Genomic DNA, 15,819 nt, shown 5'->3' with positions numbered 1-15,819 from the left:
CAATAACAACAAAGTCACCTGTGACCCACGTGACACCGGCTATATCAGCCAGTGTCATCAGAGGATCTGTTCCTTTCATCTTCTCGCTGCGCGAGAGTACCGTGGCTACACTATTGTAGCCTACAGCGTTCAGTTGGAACGTTTGGATTTAAGGATTTCTCTGCATCCAGCTGGCTGCGTGTAGCTTCGCGACTGATCCAGTCGGAGCCGCGGGATTACCCGTCCTCCAGGAGCTGTGGCCGGCTGCGCAGAAAACTTCAACGGACAGGTTGGTGTCGGCTTGGTCGGTGGCGGCAGTGTTTCCACTCCCTCTCCCAGCTAGGTTGTCCTGATTTCTGTCTTGGTTGCTACCTGGCTTGAACTTTCTGGTGACGGTAGCGTTTCCGCCCCCTCTCCCAGGAGTTGCCCTTGTTGCGCTCTCTGTACTTTTCTACTTGCCAAGCTATCGTTAGCATCCTGAGTTCCAGCTTTTGTTGTGTCCTCTTGTTTAGCTAGTTAGCAGTAGCGCGGCTCAGCCTAACTGTGTCCTGCCTGGTCAGCCACTTTGGCTGACGCTTGAGGTAAGCACCGGATTACCCGTGCTGTTTTTTCTTTAGCTTGTTTCGCTATTTTACTCAACCAGTGAAGGCAGTATTTTCACCCCCGCTCCTGGTAAGAGTGTTCCTTGATTGTGAGCAGCAGCCGGCTGGCTAGCTGCCCTGTTAAGCTTCCTTATTTGGTAGCTCTGTGCTTCGTTTACTTAGCTAGGTGAAGGCAGTGCTCTCGCTCCCCGCTCCCTCTGCTAGTAGCTTTGCGCTTTCGTTTACTCAGCTAGGTGAAGGCAGTGCTCTCGCTCCCCGCTCCCTCTGCTAGTAGCTCTGCACTTTCATTTACTTAGCTAGGTGAAGGCAGTGCTCTCGCTCCCCGCTCCCTCTGCTAAGTAACGCGGGTGTAGGACATGACACCCCTATCGCGTTCGGCGAGTAGGAGCAGGGCTCTACTCCTTCCGTTCAGCAGGTAACTGGTGAAGGCTGTGTTCTCGCACCCCGCTCCCGGTTACGCTGCATCTGGCTACCTACATGATGGCTCATCCATGTAGCGCCTGTATGGCTTCTCTCGAGCCCGAGGATGGCCACGACCGCTGCCCCTCTTGCCTTGGTCTCGAGCATTTGAGGGAGGGTCTCACGCAGGATGCCTGCATGAACTGTAGCTGCATGCCTTGGGCGCTTAGAGCGGCCAGAGTCGCAGAGGTGGAGCGTCTGGCAGCAGCCAACGGACACCTCTCCTTGTCGCATCTTCCCCTAGGTCAGTTTGGCCGTTCCCGGCGACCCGAGGGAGCGATGGCTACGGGTTCGCCCCCTAACAGGCTGTCCTCTAAGGTGGATCGGTTAGCCGCCGACATGGACATGATGAAGTCGCTCCTCTTAGCCCTTCAACCAGGGGCCGGTATAGGGGCTGCTGGCTTGCCGCCTGCCCCTCCTTCGGTTGCCGCACCTCTGCATGAGGATGCCATGTCACTAGCGGCCTCGGCTAACCTCTTCAACGAAGAGGTGGAGGATGAGGCCCCGCTCACTCCCGGGGAGGCTTCCCACTCCTCTGCTCAGGGCTCTCTGCAGGGCGTGGAGGACGCCTCCATGGCGGCCATTATTCGTGCGGCCCTGGCACACTTGCAGCTTCCTGTTCCGCAGGCCGACGCGTCTCAGGCTAGCGCCTTCTTCAGGCGTAGCCCTACCCCTGTCCCCCTCACTGTTCCTCCTTCGGAGGAGTACCTGAGGGAGCTCCATGCATGCTGGAGAGACACCAAGGCCCTCTCCCGCTTCAGCTCTGATGGCCGGACCCTGGCTGCCATGCAGTATCCGGCGAGGGTGGGGCTGGGTCGCATGCCACCCATCGAGCCTGCCATCACCTCCCTGATTCTGGCTCCTGATGAGGCCCTAAGGCCTGATGCCAGGTGCCCTCTGCCTCAGTGCAGGGTCACTGACGAACTGCTCTGTAAGGCCTATGACGCAGCGGCACGCATGGGTCGTATCGGGAACTCTCTCTCCCATCTAATGCTGGCCGCCTCCGCCTCTCTGCAGCAGGCTCCGGCTGAGCCTTCTTTGCTGGGCCTCAGTGACGCTTCACTGCAGGCCTTTGCCCTAATGACTAGGGAATTGGGACGAGTTATGTCCCTACTGGTGCAGACTCGACGCCAGGTTTGGCTGGCTCAGTCACCACTAACGGAGACATGTAGGAGTGTCCTCCGCGGCGTGCCGGTCGAACCAGGGGAGCTGTTTGGAGCAGCTGCCCTGGCGGCACTAGAGTGTGCTGCCCAAGCTAGACAGACCAGGCAGCAGCTCTCGGGTCTACGTAGGCCTATGCCTACTCCCAGCAGGCCCAGGTGCCCCTCTAGCAGCCGCACTCTGCCACTGGCTTTCAGTGGTGGTCTGCGGAGGTCCCAGCGGTCTACTCAACCACCTCCTAATGACTTTCGTGCCCCCGGTCGCCAGCCCTCTAGGCAGCCCCGGGCCCCACAGCCTTACCGCCGCCCCCCAAGGGGTCGGGGGGCTAGGCCCTGAAGTCCCTGGGCCGGTCGTCGGCTGCTTTTCCCAGCAGCAGCTCAGCTACTGGGCTGCCTGTACTACCGACCCTTGGGTGGTTTCCACCCTAACCCAGGGATGCGAATTGCAGTTTCGACGCCGGCCCCTAGCCTTCGGCTGGGTCAAGATGACAGTTGTCAGCGACCCGGCGAAGGCCTTAGCTCTGGCCCGAGAGCTGTCCGTCCTCTTGGCCAAGGGCGCAATCGAGCCAGTGGACCCCCTGCTTCAGTCCGGGGGGTTCTACTCGGCGTACTTTCTGGTGAGCAAGAAAGTCGGCGGATTTCGTCCAGTACTGGACCTCAGAGGAATCAACAGATTCCTGAAGGTGCTGCCCTTCCACATGCTGACCACAGCAGACACCCTCCGTGTTGTCACACAGGGGGAGTGGTTCACAACCGTGGACTTGAGGGACACCTACTTCCACGTGCCGATTGCGTCCCACCACCGGAAGTTCCTGAGGTTTGCCTTTCAGGACCAGCATTATTAGTTCCGGGTACTTCCCTTCGGTCTCTCCCTCTCTCCAAGGGTGTTTACCAGGGTCGTGGCGGCAGCTCTCGCACCCCTGCAGGCACAGGGCATGAAGGTCCTGCCGTACCTAGACGACTGGCTGGTTTGTGCGCCGTCCCGGTCCCAAGTGGCCCAGGATACGGCGCGCCTCTTATGTCACGTAGCCCGGTTGGGCCTGACAGTAAACACCGGGAAGAGCTGCCTGGTCCCCTCCCAACGGGTCACTTACCTGGGGTTGGTCCTAGACTCGGTCGCCATGAGGGCCTGCCTAACACCTCGTCGTGTGGACGACATTTCCCACCTTCTCCCCATCTTCAGGCTGGGCAAGAATGTGCCTTACATTCAGTTCCTCCGGCTCTTGGGCAGACTGACGGCTGCCTCAGCCGTTGTGCCCTTAGGTCTGCTGTCGCTGCGCCCTATGCAGATATGGCTGAACAGCCTTCACTTGGACGCCAAGTGGCACAGGCACAGGAGGGTCAGGGTGTCGCGCCAGTGCCTTCACTCTCTGTCACGCTGGAGAAACAGGGCCTATCTGCTGATGGGAGCGCCCATGGGCGCCATCCCATCCCGCCGGGAGACTGTCACTGTAGATGCATGTCTCTCAGGGTAGGGTGCTGTGTGGCAGGGCAGGACTGTTCAGGGTCTGTGGTCCGCCCAGGAAGGTGCATATCACATCAACGTGCTAGAGCTTCGCGCTGTGCTGCTTGCGCTCAGGCACTTTTTACCCCAACTGGCGGACAGGCATGTGCTTGTTCGTTCGGACAACATGTCCGCGGTTTCCCAGATCAACCACCAGGGGGGCACCAGGTCCGCACAGCTGCTCTGGGTTTCACAGAGCCTCTTGTCTTGGGAGTCTCCCCGCTTGGCCAGCCTGCGGGCAGTCTTTCTACCAGGGGACCAAAATCAGGTGGCAGATTTCCTCTCTCAGCACAAACCTCCACCAGGGGAGTGGAGGCTTCACCCAGAAGTGGTGGAGACAATCTGGAGCCTTTTCGGCAGGGCCGAGGTGGACCTCTTTGCCTTGGAGGAGTCGAGGCACTGCCCCCTCTGGTTCTCCTGGGCAGAGGTGACCAGCCCAATGGGGCAGGACGCTCTGGCACACGACTGGCCAGACAGTCTCCTGTACGCCTTCCCGCCGCAGCCGCTGTTATTACAGACGCGTCAGAGGGTCCTTACTCAGGGGCACAGGCTCCTTCTGGTCGCCCCCCGCTGGCCGGGGAGAGTTTGGTTCCCGCTGCTACGCAGTCTCTGCTGTGGCCCACCATGGCGCCTCCCCGACAGGAAGGACCTTCTGTCACAGCTCAGGGGTCAGATCTGGCATCCCGACCCTCACCGCCTTCAGCTCTGGGCTTGGCCTCTGCGGGGCCCAACCCACTGTTGAGCGCTTTTTCGGCATCGGTCAGGGAAACTATCCTGAATGCCAGAGCACCATCCACTCGAGCACAGTACGAGTGCAAATGGAAGCTCTTCTCCCACTGGTGTTTGGGTAAGGCTGAGAATCCGGGGCATTGCTCTGTGGCCACCATTCTGGAGTTCCTGCAGTCCCTTCTGGATAGTGGACGTTCTCACTCCACTTTGAAGGTATATACGGCTGCTATCTCTGCCCAACATGTCGGGGTCGACGGCGCCACGGTGGGGCGCCACAGGTCGGTGTCCCTCTTCCTGAGAGGGGCCTTACGGCAGCGTCCCCCTAGTACCCCGAGGGCTCCGGCTTGGGACCTGCCCCTAGTGTTAGATGCCCTATCATCTCCTCCCTTCGAGCCCCTGGCCCAGGTGGGGCTTAAGTGGCTGTCCTTGAAGGCAGCATTTCTGCTTGCCATAACCTCAGGGAAGCGAGTTGGGGAGTTGCATGCCCTCTCCGTGAGCGATACATGCCTGAGGTGGAACTCCGATGGCTCGGGTGTTGCCCTCTGGCCGAATGTGGCGTTCCTGCCCAAGGTGCTTCCACTTGCCCACTCCAATCGGCCCATCCAGCTGGCACGCTTTAACGTCCCACAGGAGAGCCGCACGCCCGAGTTGCTGTGCCCTGTGCGTGCCCTGAGAGCGTATGTCGATGCTACGGCCTGTGTACGGCAGTCAGAGCAGCTCTTCGTTTGCCATGGCGGCATTAGGAAGGGTTGTGCTCTCTCCAAGCAGCGGCTGTCCCACTGGGTTGTTGATACAATCGCACATGCCTATGGGGCCAGTGGCCGCCCCCTGCCATCAGGGGTGAGATGCCACTCTACAAGGAGCGTCTCAACATCTTGGGCCGCCCTGAGAGGAGTGCCCCTGGAGACCATCTGCGCCGCGGCGTCTTGGGCGTCTTCTGGCACATTCTCCAGGTTCTACCGGGTCAATGTCGCCACTCCCCATCCTTTGGGCGTGGTCCTGTTGCCAAGCTCCGCTGCTTCCAGCTAGGTGAGTATTTGGTTTCTTCATGACATGGTTGGTATAAGTCATCCAGTGCTAAAAGCACCGCCTCTGGCGGTCAGTAGGGACGAAATAGAACGATAGTTACGTCTGTAACTACGGTTCTATGAGTCCCGGATGACCGCCAGAGTTTCCTGTCACTCAGAATTCTTGTGTGCTCGCGAGAAGATTCTGGGAACAGATCCTCTGATGACACTGGCTGATATAGCCGGTGTCACGTGGGTCACAGGTGACTTTGTTGTTATTGGTACTCGTACTGCGCATGCGCACGATGGACATATCCATCTAAATATCCATATAAAAATATCCATCTAAAAGCACCGCCTCTGGCGGTCATCCGGGACTCATAGAACCGTAGTTACAGACGTAACTATCGGTTTTGTGTTTCTGCAGCACTGATTCACACACCTGTAGCTGGAGGCCTTCCTATTATATTCCCTCAAAGGTTTCATCCATTAACTAGCTTGAGTGTCCATCAAATACAGGTTTATGTTTTATTGCAATGACATTTGTTGTTGGAGACGGCTGTCTGACGAAACTTGCAGTACACAAGTCAACTATTTATGTAAACCTTTTTAGTATAGTAGTTCATTTTCAATTCATTGTAAAGTAAAGTAAGATTGACAGCTGAGACATACTTTAGTAATGGCCTAAATAAAACATTGAGTGTATCTGGCTTATAAAAAGTCAGGTTTTCGCAAAGTAAATCTGTGTTGATTCTCTTTCTTTGTCTTTGCCACAATGTAAACTGAGATTCATAATTGGCCTTAACCAGAACGCTGGTTTTCTAAACTCCTCAAACTGATAAAATGACCCTTCTGTCTCTTGCAGAGAATCATTATGCATCAGGCACACGAGAAGTGTCTTTGTTTCTAAAGGTCTCTTTTGATTGCCACGGTTCCCAGCATGACTGACAAAATCCAAATATCTGCATTCAGGAGACCAGTTCATGATCACTGCAGAAATGTCTAGCAATTCCCACAGCAGGTCATGAAGTATGCTGCGATCCTAGGAGAGCAGGAAATGCTGTCCTTCATCTTTGACGTTTCTGTCCAGGTCAGACTTACACACTCTGTATCACTGCTGCTGCTGCTGGAGGGAGCATGTACACCCTGACACTGTTCATTAAAGTCCAATCAAACAGTGGCTTATTGTTAATTTACTGCTGGCCACAAATATTATTAGTTGGATATTTTTCTTTTGACATTTTCCTGGTTGGGCTCTGGTACTGGTACTGTGATGTATAAATCATTTGAGTCAGTTCTGATGGATGAAATATTGCTGTATTATTAGATCCTTGTTAGGCTAGAAAACAGACTTCAGTGTATTTGTGACTGTGGACGGTGAATTCCAAATCTTAAAAGACAATAGGTTGGGCTGTGGGCGGGACGTTGCCAGGAGTTCAATGTAAAGCCAGCCCACATTTTAGTAACGTCGTCATGACGCAGCAAATCTGGATCAGCTCCGTTGTACGGTTGTACCCCCGTTTTTAGAGATTAGGGTACCGAGGAAAAGAGAGAGGGTTGTATTTTCTGACACTTTTTGAGTCTCCTTACACACCGGGGACACATATTTATCCCTCTTAGGTGCCTTACAAACAATGGACGTCCGCTCTCGGGAGCGTCGGAGTGGTGCGGTCACCCTAAGTGACAGACCTAAAGTATCCGGGATTCAGGCATCTTCCCTGGCTTGTACATTTCTGGTGATGCGCCCTGGAGATATCAGACTATTTTAAACAACTTTTCCCCGCCTTTCAAACACTTATTCCGGGGTTTTAGCCAGTCATTTTGCACGAAACCATTTAACATTGACGGTCTCCTGAAAAAGCACATATTCTGTGCATTTTCAGGAGAGCGTCAATGTTAAATGATTTAGTGCAAAATGACTGTCTAAAACTCTCTTCCAGACATTTAAAAATACTTTCCCCGACCATTTAAACATTATTTCTGGCTTGTAAAGTGCAGTTATGCGGCCTGGAGGTATTATACTATTTCAAACAACTTTTCCCCGCTTTCAAACACTTATTCCTGGGTACAAGTGTTATCTTTCCCCCCCTGGGTGTGTGTGAGACAAGTGAACTGAGTCAGCCTGCCAACAAGCAGCAGTGTGCTGTCATTTGAAACATGTACCCCCACTTTTCAACACACTTTTACCCACGTTTTGAGCACTTTCTCCTGGGTCAATGTGTCCTCTTTCCCCCCCTGGGTGTGTGTGAGACAAGTGAACTGAGCCAGCCTGCTAACAACCACCAGTCTGCTGTCATTTGAAACATGTTCCCCGACCTTTTAACACACTTTTTACCCATGTTATGCGTCCTGGAGGTATCAGCCTATTTTAAACAACTTTTCCCCACCTTTCAAACACTTATTCCGGGGTTTTAGTCAGTCATTTTGCGCGATATCATTTAACATTGACGGTCTCCTGAAAAAGCACATATTCTGTGCATTTTCAGGAGAGCGTCAATGTTAAATGATTTCGTGCAAAATGACTGGCTAAAACTCTCTTCCAGACATTTAAAAATACTTTCCCCGACCATTTAAACATTATTTCTGGCTTGTAAAGTGCAGTTATGCGGCCTGGAGGTATTATACTATTTCAAACAACTTTTCCCCGCCTTTCAAACACTTATTCCTGGGTACAAGTGTTATCTTTCCCCCCCTGGGTGTGTGTGAGACAAGTGAACTGAGTCAGCCTGCCAACAAGCAGCACCGTGCTGTCATTTGAAACATGTTACCCCACAGTTTAACACACCTTTACCCACGTTTCAAGCACTTACTGCTGGGTCAATGTGTGCTCCAATGTGTCCTCTTTCACCCCCCTGGGTGTGTGTGAGACAAGTGAAGTGAGTGCAAGGTTATGGAGGTGCCACTGTTATTGGGACATGCTGGTGGTCATGAGTCCGTCCTTCGGGGCTCTGTGAGCGGGCAGAGAGAGGTGATTTCCCCCTGGTCTCTCCTGGAGGTGCAGAGTCCCACTGTTGGGGACTGCTGCTGGAGGTCTCTAGTCCGTCCTTGGGGGCTCTGTGAGCGGGCAGAGAGAGGTGATTTCCCCCTGGTCTCTCCTGGAGGTCTGAAATACACAGAGTCCCACTGTTAGGGGAACATGCTGGAGGTAATTAGTCCGTACTTTGGGGGTCTGTGAGCGGGCAGAGGGAGGTGATTTTCACGGTCTCCGCCCTGGAGGTCTGAAATACACAGAGTCCCACTGTTAGGGGAACATGCTGGAGGTAATTAGTCCGTAATTTGGGGGTCTGTGAGCGGGCAGAGGGAGGTGATTTTCACGGTCTCCGCCCTGGAGGTCTGAAATACACAGAGTCCCACTGTTAGGGGAACATGCTGGAGGTAATTAGTCCGTACTTTGGGGGTCTGTGAGCGGGCAGAGGGAGGTGATTTTCACGGTCTCCGCCCTGGAGGTCTGAAATACACAGAGTCCCACTGTTCGGGGAACATGCTGGTGGTCATGAGTCCGTCCTTCGGGGCTCTGTGAGCGGGCAGAGAGAGGTGATTTCCCCCTGGTCTCTCCTGGAGGTGCAGAGTCCCACTGTTGGGGACTGCTGCTGGAGGTCTCTAGTCCGTCCTTGGGGGCTCTGTGAGCGGGCAGAGAGAGGTGATTTCCCCCTGGTCTCTCCTGGAGGTCTGAAACACACATGTTAACACACCTTTACCCACGTTTTGAGCACTCTTTCCTGGGTTGAAAAGACATGTGCTGTAGCCTGGTTCTCTCCCAGTACTGGGTACTAGTTAATGCCACTATCACCACCACATTTAAACCAGATGAACTGGTAATTATCCCGGGTGCTGCAGAGTCATTTTCAGGCTCCTCTCCACAATTGTCCCCCTAAAATGATTTTAAATCATTATTTTTGCATTTAAATGCATTTATTCTATCATTGATATGGTTCCCCAACACAATGCACATAGTCTGGAGCTCACTGGGGTCCTGCATATAATTTAATCAGGCGTTTTAACACTTTTTCCCATGAAAATGATTTTTAATCACTATCATGGGGCTATGAAAATAAAATTCCGGGTAATGCAGAGCACAAGTGCACCTTTTACTATTTAAATGTATTTGTATTATATATATTTGGGCTAGAAAGGTGACCTCTCTGGGTGATTTAGTCAGTTTATGGAGCTTAGCCCACAAATCCTGGATGATCCAGGCCGAATTTGGGTGCTCATAGGCGGACATAGAAGCACCATAAAAACCACCCCCCTTGTAGAGTCACCAGGGGCACGAGAATACCCTCCACAGAAGGGGTGGTGGTGCCGTGAAGAAGGCCGAATATGGATGCTGATGGGCGGACATAGAAGCACCATAAAAACCACCCCCCTTGTAGAGTCACCAGGGGCACGAGAATACCCTCCACAGAAGGGGTGGTGGTGCCGTGAAGAAGGCCGAATATGGATGCTGATGGGCGGACATAGAAGCAGTAGTTATCCGGGGTGCTGCAGAGTCATTTTCAGGCTCCTCTCCACAATTGTCCCCCTAAAATGATTTTAAATCATTATTTTTGAATTTAAATGCATGTATTCTATCATTTATATGGTTCCCCAACACAATGCACATAGTCTGGAGCTCACTGGGGTCCTGCATATAATTTAATCAGGCGTTTTAACACTTTTTCCCATGAAAATGATTTTTAATCACTATCATGGGGCTATGAAAATAAAATTCCGGGTAATGCAGAGCACAAGTGCACCTTTTACTATTTAAATGTATTTGTATTATATATATTTGGGCTAGAAAGGTGACCTCTCTGGGTGATTTAGTCAGTTTATGGAGCTTAGCCCACAAATCCTGGATGATCCAGGCCGAATTTGGGTGCTCATAGGCGGCCTGCCAGGCGCCCCCACCCGTGGAAAGCAAAAATAAGTGAAGAAAACGCTTAATTATATCTTAAAATAATCAAAAATGAAGTTTTGAAAAATTGTCAAAAAAATGCCAACCGGAGAAGGGGCCAGGTGTTTGGCGCTTCGGGCCGATTTTTCCCCTTCTCCGATGGTTGGTACAACGGAGAAGGGGAAAAGGTCCCTGGGCTTCATTTCCACTTCTCTGTCAAAAAGATTCCTCCATACTTTTCAAACTACCGTCCGCACGAAATCGGAAACCCAGTTTTTGGGTGCACTCAGAAAAAAAACGGCTGTTGGAAATCATGGAAGAATGTATCCGCTCACCAAGCACTCTGAGTGGGCCTAATTTTGTTCCTCAAGACCCCCCAGCCTGGTTCTCCCAATACTTTAAGTTCTTCATGGAGGAATGCGGGGGCACTTCACAGGTGACTCTACCCGATTTTGAGGCCCTATTTTGGGACATAATTTTTACATTTTCCTGGTTCTCCAAATAGTTTAAGTTCGACATTTTGAGCCCTGGAGGAATGCGAGGGCACTTTGCAGGTGACTCTACCCGATTTTGAGGCACTATTTTGGGGTATAATTTTTACATTTTGACCCCTTTGCCCGGTTCTCACCAAAGTTGAGTTGGATGATTTCGACCATGTCAGAATGTCAGGGGAGTCCGCGGGGGACTCCTGCGGGGTCATAAGGCACTATTTTGGGGTACAATTTTTCCATTTTGACCCCTTTTGGCCGGCTCTCACAAAAGTTGAGTTTGTTGATTTTGCCCATGTCAGAATGTCAGGGGAGTCCGCGGGGGACTCTTGCGGGGTCATGAGGCACTATTTCCGGGTACTTTTTTTTCATTTTCACCCAAATTTCCCTGGATGAAATATTTTTTAGTTTTTTTAGTTTTTAGCCCAGTTTTGGCCACAGCGTTGCCTGGAGGATAGGACCGAGATATGACAGACTCTCTGGCCGCCTCACAAGTCACTATTGTCGGACACTTTCTTTGCTTTACCCCGGTTCTATCACTCTTTCCTCCTTTGACCATACAACCCGTTTCCTGCTGGGGTGTTGCCTGGTTCCGGGGTACCCCAAACCCTCTCATTGTCGGGGCACCATGTATTGATGCATCGGACCCAATGTTGCCATCACCAGCCCCGCGTTGGTGTGGAGGTGGGACCATCTGACCCGGTGGTAACCCAATACCTCCCTTGGTCCATGCACCATGAATTGATGCATCGGACCCAGTGTCGCAACCACCGATCTTGCTAACGCATATAAACGGGGCACCATGTATTGATGCATCGGACCCAATGTTGCCATCACCAGCCCCGCGTTGGTGCGGAGGTGGGACCATCTGACCCGGTGGTAACCCAATACCTCCCTTGGTCCATGCACCATGAATTGATGCATCGGACCCAGTGTCGCAACCACCGATCACGCTAACGCATATAAACGGAGAACTATAACATCATTTTGATCAAATTCATTATGTGTGTTTCAGTAAGGATGTCATCTGAATGCCCGGTGTGCAGACTCTTCTATCTGGCATTGAACAAACACCTTAAGCACAAGCATGCAGTGCGGAACTTGGAGGAGAGGGGAATCCTCCTGAAAATAGCCAGTGGAAGGATAAATGTTCGGACCAAACCCTGTCCCATCGCTGGGTGTTCGTACGCTGGGAAGAGACTGGACCGTCATGTAAAACATGACCACCCTGAGTTGTCCCGACATGAGGCACAGCAGGTCATGGCAAGGCTGAAGCATAGTGTGGCACTGCAGTTGCTCCATGACCTCCGTGAGACTAACCCCATCATTGGAATGGCTACATCATTGGATATAGACAATGAGGAGGAATACCCCGGGCACCCTCCACCCTTCTCCCCACATACCGAGTGTGACAACGAGGACTGCAGGCAGGTGATGCTGGAAAATGTGGCATTGAGGGCTCAGAAGGATGCCCTCAATGATGAGGTGAAGACCCTGCGCTCCAGGCTGAAAAAGGAGCTAAAACCCAGGAAGCAGAGTGCTGCTGTTCTTGAGGAAGAGGACGAATGTATACGATTTAAGGGCCTGGCAATCCCAAGTACCTCCGGCATAAACACAGTAGCCTCAGGCAGCAATACCCCTGTGAAGAGCCCGGTGAAGACTGTCATGCAGTCCCCAGTAACCTCCGGTAGCGGGACCCCTGTGAAGAGCCCGGTGAAGACTGTCATGCAGTCCCCAGTAACCTCCGGTAGCGAGACCCCTGTGAGGAGCCCGGTGAAGACTGTCATGCTTGCAGTAGCCTCCGGTGGGAAGAGACCGGTAAAGAACCCTGTGAAGAGCCAAGTGAAGACTGTCATGCTTGCAGTAGCCTCCGGTGGAAAGAGACCGGTCAACAACCCTGTGAAGAGCCCAGTGAAGACTGTCATATTACCAGTTTCCTCCGGTAGCGAGACCCCTGTGAAGAGCCTGGTGGAAACTGTCATGTTTGCAGTAGCCTCCGGTAGCGAGACCCCTGTGAGGAGCCCGGTGAAGACTGTCATGCTTGCAGTAGCCTCCGGTGGGAAGAGACCGGTAAAGAACCCTGTGAAGAGCCAAGTGAAGACTGTCATGCTTGCAGTAGCCTCCGGTGGAAAGAGACCGGTCAAGAACCCTGTGAAGAGCCCAGTGAAGACTGTCATATTACCAGTTTCCTCCGGTAGCGAGACCCCTGTGAAGAGCCTGGTGGAAACTGTCATGTTTGCAGTAGCCTCCGGTAGCGAGACCCCTGTGAAGACCCCGGTGGAAACTGTCATGTTTGCAGTAGCCTCCGGTAGCGAGACCCCTGTGAAGACCCCGGTGGAAACTGTCATGTTTGCAGTAGCCTCCGGTAGCGAGACCCCTGTGAAGAGCCCGGTGGAAACTGTCATGTTTGCAGTAGCCTCCGGTAGCGAGACCCCTGTGAAGACCCCGGTGGAAACTGTCATGTTTGCAGTAGCCTCCGGTAGCGAGACCCCTGTGAAGAGCCCGGTGGAAACTGTCATGTTTGCAGTAGCCTCCGGTAGCGAGACCCCTGTGAAGACCCCGGTGGAAACTGTCATGTTTGCAGTAGCCTCCGGTAGCGAGACCCCTGTGAAGACCCCGGTGGAAACTGTCATGTTTGCAGTAGCCTCCGGTAGCGAGACCCCTGTATGCCGGAAGACCCGTGCCTCTAAGCTGGCTAATGACTTGCCCTCTCCCTCAAATTACTGGTCCACTGGGTATGGACGGGGGAATACCATGCGTGAAATCACGTTGCCTAGAAGCATGGAGGCGTACCTTCAGACATACTTGGATCATTGTTTGGGTGTCGCTCCGACAGTAAAACAGAAAGACAATGTTGTGTCGAAGATCAGCCGGATAAAGAACTTCATAGTATACATGGCCCATGGTGTTAACCGCCTGTCAGACTGGCTGTTCCTAAGAAACATGAAGATGATCCGTGGCTGGAGCGAGTATATTGTAAAGCCGGGCCGGGCAGTCACAACATCAGAGTTCTTCCTGAAGAATGTGCACCAGTTCATGGGGTACATGTCTGAGTCAAAGCCCGGGGGGTGCAGGCTCACCCAGTCTGATATGACCCACATAATGAGAGAGGTGAAAGCCAACATGAAACACTTGAATAAGGCAGTCACTCTACATCAGTTTAAGGTGAAGAGGAACAAACTGGATCGTCTGCCGAGCCAGGCGGAGCTTCTCGCCGCCATGGCGGCCGCTGAGAAGCGCATCCCGGAGCTCCTCGACCTGATGGCCGGCACGCCGACCTCAACCACCCAGAAGCTTCTCTATGGCTATCTCACCCTCCATTGGAGCCTCCTGTATGGCCACCGTACGGGCGTGTACGCAAACATGAAAAACAGTGAGGTCTTAGAGGCAGCCATAAGGGGAACTGCTGAGGGCTACATCATCCATGTGCAGGATCACAAGACGGCCAAGACATATGGCGAAGCACAGCTGGCGCTTACAGTAGAGGAGTTTAGCTGGGTCATGCGGTGGATGGGGATTAAAGAGGCATTGCTGGGTCCTCAGAATGAATTCTTCCTTTTCACAAGGGGGAATCGGGCCTCCAAGAACCTGAACGCTCACTTGAAGAGGGCATGGGCTGATGCTGGGCTAGAAACAGCCGTCACCTTCACAATCCTGCGCACTGCCCTGGCTGACAATATCAAGCATCACCAAGATCCAGAAAGCCGGTCGATTCTCGCCAGGTTTATGTGTCACGACGTAACCACGGCGGACCGGTTCTACGCGAATGCGCCAGGAATAAAGGAGGCATTGAGAATCCGCTCCATGTTCAGGGCGTCATCAGATGCGGCAGCAGCTGCATCATCATCAGAAGGATGTCTACCGCTGTCAGATGGGGAGACCTCCGAAGAGGGCTGCTATAACAGTACTGCTTCATCGTCTTCACCTGATGGGTCATTGGAGCGGCAGCAGCAGCGGAAGCGGAAGCGGGAGGGAAAGAGGCCAATGAAGTCGGGACCGGGGCTGGTTGACACTCCTGATGATGGGGCAGGGGCCGTGGACTCAACCTGTTTGCCCTGGTGCACCGTAAGAATTAGACGCCTAATTTGGTCCCCTGAATCCCGCTAAACATTGTGAATATGTATACCGTGTATATAATTATTATTATAATCCTGTGTATACATTTTGTAAATAGTACAATATCTCCAGGGCGCATAACTGCACTTTACAAGCCAGGGAAGGTGCCAGAATCCTGGGCATACATTTTGTTAATAGTGCAAGACCTTCAGGGCGCATAACTGCACTTTACAAGCCAGGGAAGGTGCCAGAATCCTGGGCATACATTTTGTTAATAGTGCAACACCTCCAGGGCGCATAACTGCACTTTAAAACGTAGGGTAAAAAATGTAGTAGTACTGTTATAGCAGCAGTACTGCTACGTGTAAATAGTTGATGTTTTAGGCTGTGTGTACTGTGGTTTTTGTTCCTGCAACGTGTAAATAGTTGATGTTTTAGGCTGTGTGTACTGTGGTTTTTGTTCAAATAAAAAAAAAATAAAAAAAACAATAACCTTGATGGTTACCAGGGGCAGATAAAGTGCCACTTTCCATCAGCACCGGGGAGGCACTCTCCTTGGTGCTGAACCCTGTGATGAGCGCTCAAGTGTTGGCGGAGGAGGTGTAAGCCAGAGGAGGGTGAACAAAAGTTAAAGTGTTTGAACCTCCAGCCCAGAAGGGGGGTGGTGGTGCCAATAAGAAGGCCGAATTTGGATGCTGATGGGCGGACATAAAAGCACCACAAAATCCACCCCCTTTAGGGTCACCAGGGGCACGAGAATACCCTCCACAGAAGGGGTGGTGGTGCCGTGAAGAAGGCCGAATATGGATGCTGATGGGCGGACATAGAAGCACCATAAAAACCACCCCCCTTGTAGAGTCACCAGGGGCACGAGAATACCCTCCACAGAAAGGGTGGTGGTGCCGTGAAGAAGGCCGAATATGGATGCTGATGGGCGGACATAGAAGCACCACAAAATC

The 15,819-nt window shown here is 52.5% G+C and overlaps 1 protein-coding gene across 1 annotated transcript in view; it reads left to right on the top strand.

Moving 5' to 3' along the window:
* The window catches only part of LOC117485731 (nck-associated protein 5-like), a 117,306-nt gene that overhangs the window by 56,800 nt on the left and 44,687 nt on the right, over positions 1 to 15,819 (top strand). The gene's annotated exons all lie outside the window — the stretch shown is intronic.

Source organism: Trematomus bernacchii, unplaced genomic scaffold (assembly GCF_902827165.1).
Source record: "Trematomus bernacchii unplaced genomic scaffold, fTreBer1.1, whole genome shotgun sequence".
Classification (NCBI taxonomy): Eukaryota; Metazoa; Chordata; class Actinopteri; order Perciformes; family Nototheniidae; genus Trematomus; species Trematomus bernacchii.
The sequence above is the reverse complement of the archived record's forward strand: the minus strand, read 5'-3'. Positions and strand labels throughout refer to the sequence as shown.